Below are 5,480 nucleotides of genomic sequence, written 5' to 3' on the forward strand. Positions count from 1 at the left end.
TCCTACAGCGGTGTCATGTTAAGCAGGCTGCAACACACTACCGTTATATCTCCTACAGCGGTGTCACGTTAAGCAGGCTGCAACACACTACCGTTATATCTTCTACAGCGGTGTCACGTTAAGCAGGCTGCAACACACTACCGTTATATCTCCTACAGCGGTGTCACTTTAAGCAGGCTGCAACACACTACCGTTATATCTCCTACAGCGGTGTCACTTTAAGCAGGCTGCAACACACTACCGTTATATCTCCTACAGCGGTGTCACGTTAAGCAGACTGCAACACACTACCGTTATATCTCCTACAGCGGTGTCACGTTAAGCAGACTGCAACACACTACCGTTATATCTCCTACAGCGGTGTCACGTTAAGCAGGCTGCAACACACTACCGTTATATCTCCTACAGCGGTGTCATGTTAAGCAGGCTGCAACACACTACCGTTATATCTCCTACAGCGGTGTCACGTTAAGCAGGCTGCAACACACTACCGTTATATTTCCTACAGCGGTGTCACGTTAAGCAGGCTGCAACACACTACCGTTTTATCTGCTACAGCGGTGTCATGTTAAGCAGGCTGCAACACACTACCGTTATATCTCCTACAGCGGTGTCACGTTAAGCAGACTGCAACACACTACCGTTATATTTCCTACAGCGGTGTCATGTTAAGCAGGCTGCAACACACTACCGTTATATCTCCTACAGCGGTGTCACGTTAAGCAGGCTGCAACACACTACCGTTATATCTCCTACAGCGGTGTCACGTTAAGCAGGCTGCAACACACTACCGTTATATCTCCTACAGCGGTGTCACGTTAAGCAGGCTGCAACACACTACCGTTATATCTCCTACAGCGGTGTCATGTTAAGCAGGCTGCAACACACTACCGTTATATCTCCTACAGCGGTGTCACGTTAAGCAGACTGCAACACACTACCGTTATATCTCCTACAGCGGTGTCACGTTAAGCAGGCTGCAACACACTACCGTTATATCTCCTACAGCGGTGTCACGTTAAGCAGGCTGCAACACACTACCGTTATATTTCCTACAGCGGTGTCACGTTAAGCAGGCTGCAACGGACTGAATGCAGATAAAGGCAAAGAATAGAGCAGAAGTGATTTGTTACTCTACGAGGGGGGAGAAACTGAATTAGTTTGTAGTGTGTTGTGTACATTGTGTGTAGGTAGTGTGTTGTGTACATTGTGTGTAGGTAGTGTGTATTGTGTGTGTGTGTGTAGGTATTGTGAATTGTGTGTAGGTAGTGTGTATTGTGTGTAGGTAGTGTGTTGTGTACATTGTGTGTAGGTAGTGTGTATTGTGTGTAGGTAGTGTACATTGTGTGTAGGTAGTGTGTATTGTGTGTAGGTAGTGTGTATTGTGTGTAGGTAGTGTGTATTGTATGTAGGTAGTGTGTATTGTGTGTAGGTAGTGTGTATTGTGTGTAGGTAGTGTGTATTGTGTGTAGGTAGTGTGTATTGTGTGTAGGTAGCATGTTACAGGCGAGGCGAAATGTCTGTGACTTAGTGTCCATGGTAACCCAGAATAGACAGATCACCTTCGTCTTTCTTCTCCTCCTTAGCTCCTCCTCCGATCATCTCTCCCACCTTCTCCTTCACCACAACAGCTAGACAGACGGCGAGAGAGGGGGGCTGTCAAACATGCATCTTCTGCCTCCACATGACCAGATAATTGGTGGAATTTCCTGTTGTTATGTCTTGTTAGTTCTTGCTGATACAAGCTCCCTTTCATGACGTGATGCCACAGAATCTTTGCAGATTTTTTAGATGTCTGGTAGACATGAGCTCCTCTACTTTGAAATCTAGACAAACCCAAATAACTAATTTTAGAAGTATGAGCAGTGCCAAAAAGTACAGAGCAAAAAGTTTTTTAAAAAATGAACATATTTGGTTTGAGAATGTTGACTCATCAACTGCAGCGCCGTTGAAAATGCCAAAGCCCAGTTTGAACATTTTGAAGGCTGATGACACAAAAATGAACACTAACTATCCAGTAGTCCATACAACAACCACATTTTGCTGTGCTTTAGGGTTTAAACGTATCAATGCTTCACATGAATGACCCCCCCCCCCCATCATTCAACCAAGTAAACAAACACCATTATCCACTCTTCTTACAGACATCTTGTTCTCACCTGCTTTGTCGATCACTGCATCCACCTGCTTCCCTGATCCCTTCAGAAAGTCCATCTCTGTGTGTGTTCTGTACTCGGCCGGAGTGTGTGTGTGTGTGAGAGAGAGTGTGTGTGAGAGAGTGTGTGTGGATGGGTGTGCATGGGTTTATATGAGGTTGGCAGAGAGGCTTACAGAGGCCACCCCTCCATCACACACACCCCTGTCAAGTCACACACACCCCTACGGATGCAGGCCACTTTTATTGTTGGTGTCAGTATGGAAAAACCCAGCAGTGGAACTGTAAATATCATAGAGGGAGAGAAACCTTATAACTTTATTAGGACCCTCAATGAAACATTGTTAGAACAAATATGATATACGGATACATGCAGCACAACACAGCTCTTATTCAGGTCCTAATTATAAATCATTCCCATTTCCTGTTGCTTCAGGAGTATTTTCATGTTGTAGCAAACTGGCTCAAATTATGACCCTACATCTGTATATGCATGGGAAACAGGAAATACTGGATGTGATTGTCCTGAAAGGTCACCAAGCTGTCTGACTCACTGTCAAAACACAGCGATAAAAGAGGACAAAAAAAAGACACAAAATGTAACATACAACACACTCCTTCTTACGACAGCCCACTCTCATTGTGTTGTTGGCCCTAGATTGCTGCTCTGTGTTTGTGTGGATTCCTTAGGGGTGTTGGCTGTGTGTGTTTCTCCATGAAGACACTCCTCTGTTTTAATGTGTTCTGGCGTTGGATCAGAGAGAGTGCGTAGAGCAGTTTGGAAATCTCGTGGTTAGAATGGAACATTGGGCTGGTGCTATGTCGTCCCGAAGGATCACTTAAAACACTAAGACTGGGAGTTCTAGAACACTGACACAAGAGGTTCTAAGTTGGCTTTTTGTTTTCTTCCTGACCTCTCTTGACCCCTCTGTCTCCCTGTCGGGTCCCAGCATGCCGATGGAGGGAGTGACCTCCTAGTGTACCTGTAGAGGAGAACAAAGAGCCTGGCTAAACCCCTGGGAGCCCACACGCACGCTCACACGCACGCTCACACACACAAAACATTGCTAAGACTTGCAGAGGGCATAGAAAAATGTCCAGGATGGTACCACAATATCTCCATGCTAACATAGGCCATACATACTATTATAAACTGCATCATAATTAGTCACTCAAATGGAGAAATGAAGACGACACGGAAGTTTGGATTTCAACAAAACCGTCTTTAATTCACTGGTACTGTTTAGAAAATCAGCAAGTCCGCTTCGATGCCAACTTAAACGTGGTGTGGGAGTGTTTATGTTTTTGTTTGTGTGCTTTATGAGTGTGCTGTGTGTATGGATCTGGGGTTTGTGCAGGTACCTGTGTGCGTGTGTGTGTGTGTGTGTGTGTGTGTGTGTGTGTGTGTGTGTGTGTGTGTGTGTGTGTGTGTGAATTTGAGTGCATAATAAGGCAACATGCAGTCATTAGTTTCCATTGGTCTCAAAGAAATAACACACACAAACACACACTCTTTCCCAGGATTGTTCTCAGTGGCTGAGATGGTTGATCCAGGAGCAACTGTCGTTAACCATTGACTATTGTTGTGGGAATCAAAAATCACATTTAAAATCCATTTCCCAGCATTCCCTGTGTGGGATGCTCTTCTATGACAACCTATCTGTCTGACTATTGCTCGGTGGTATTACTATGACAACCCCCTGTCCGTCTGACTATTGCTCGGCGGTGTTACTATGACAACCCCCTGTCCGTATGTCTATTGCTCGGCGGTGTTATTATGACAACCCCCTGTCTTTCTGACTATTGCTCGGTGGTGTTGCTATGACAACCCCATGTCTCTCTGACTATTGCTCTGTTGTGTTACTATGACAACCCCTTGTCCGTCTGACTATTGCTCGGTGGTGTTACTATGACAACCTCCTGTCTCTGACTATTGCTTGGTGGTGTTACTATGACAACCTCCTGTCTCTCTGACTATTGCTCGGTGGTATTACTATGACAACCCCCTGTCTGTCTGACTATTGCTCGGTGGTATTACTATGACAACCCCCTGTCTGTCTGACTATTGCTCGGTGGTATTACTATGACAACCCCCTGTCTGTCTGACTATTGCTCTGTGGTATTACTATGACAACCCCCTGTCTGTCTGACTATTGCTCGGTGGTATTACTATGACAACCCCCTGTCTGTCTGACTATTGCTCGGTGGTATTACTATGACAACCCCCTGTCTGTCTGACTATTGCTCGGTGGTATTACTATGACAACCCCCTGTCTGTCTGACTATTGCTCTGTGGTATTACTATGACAACCCCCTGTCTGTCTGACTATTGCTCGGTGGTATTACTATGACAACCCCCTGTCTGTCTGACTATTGCTCGGTGGTATTACTATGACAACCCCCTGTCTGTCTGACTATTGCTCGGTGGTATTACTATGACAACCCCCTGTCTGTCTGACTATTGCTCGGTGGTATTACTATAACAAGGAATTTTCCCTTCACAACATCAGGATCCACAGGTATCGCGTTCTGCTTTCATCCCTTCCAACCCTGCCAGCAGACCCAGGGCAGAACTAGACCCAGACTACACCCAGGCTAGACCAAATCCATTGTAAAGTACTGCGTATATTGATAGCTTCTGTTGTTGTGTGATTCCCAGTCTTTGCAGGAACTTTCTTCCTCTCATGTCATTTCTAACAAGGGACACACTAACTAACAGAACACCTGTATTGCTTTCTGGCATGTCTCAAACACACTCTAACACACACATACCCAAACAAATGCACACACACACACTCTGTTCATTGCACGGGTCCCTACAGCAGCCTCTCGTGGACAGAACACTCCTGAACTGCCCTACTATCTGACGAGTCTAACACACACACACACACACACACACACACACACACACACACACACACACACACACACACACACACACACACACACACACACACACACACACACACACACACACACACACACACACACACACACACACACACACACACTACAATCAGATATGATCTCTCTGTGGTTCTGTCATCCTGAATAATCATCGCAGCTGTCTGCTGGCTGGAGTTTCCTTTCGGATTTCGACGTATTATGGCTGAACGTCTATTTGTGCCGCATTAATTCCGCGGCTTGCTGGAACAATTGTGGTGGCGTAGTAATCTGAACCGCACGCTCTGAGCATAACAAGGTCACGCCCAGATCTGGTCAATCCTTCTTCTTCTCTTTTGATGAGCACCAACGAAGGCATATATCCACGCACCTGGGTCCTTTTCAGACATCTATCTTAGTGATCCGGCTGATAACATCTACC

At 45.7% G+C, this 5,480-nt stretch overlaps 3 long non-coding RNA genes across 3 annotated transcripts in view; 1 reads left to right on the forward strand and 2 right to left on the reverse strand.

Moving 5' to 3' along the window:
• Positions 1 to 2,227, reverse strand: part of LOC118939506 (uncharacterized) — a 2,970-nt gene extending 743 nt beyond the window's left edge. The window contains exons 1-2 of the long non-coding RNA XR_005036440.2: positions 2,160 to 2,227; positions 1,563 to 1,631 (exon numbers count right to left, since the gene is read on the reverse strand). This is a non-coding gene — a long non-coding RNA (uncharacterized LOC118939506). The remainder of the gene's footprint in view (positions 1 to 1,562; positions 1,632 to 2,159) is intronic.
• Positions 1,171 to 2,145, forward strand: LOC149976548 (uncharacterized). Its single transcript, XR_016487129.1, has 2 exons — positions 1,171 to 1,265; positions 1,313 to 2,145. It is a non-coding gene; the product is annotated as an uncharacterized LOC149976548 (long non-coding RNA).
• Positions 2,228 to 3,357: 1,130 nt separating the features above from the next.
• LOC149976549 (uncharacterized) lies at positions 3,358 to 4,544 on the reverse strand. Its single transcript, XR_016487128.1, has 2 exons — positions 3,853 to 4,544; positions 3,358 to 3,811 (listed from the first exon to the last, which is right to left on the reverse strand). It is a non-coding gene; the product is annotated as an uncharacterized LOC149976549 (long non-coding RNA).
• Between the last annotated feature and the right edge of the window lie 936 nt (positions 4,545 to 5,480).

This window comes from Oncorhynchus mykiss, chromosome 16 (genome assembly GCF_057628025.1).
Source record: "Oncorhynchus mykiss isolate SJ-2025 chromosome 16, ASM5762802v1, whole genome shotgun sequence".
In the NCBI taxonomy this organism is placed as follows: Eukaryota; Metazoa; Chordata; class Actinopteri; order Salmoniformes; family Salmonidae; genus Oncorhynchus; species Oncorhynchus mykiss.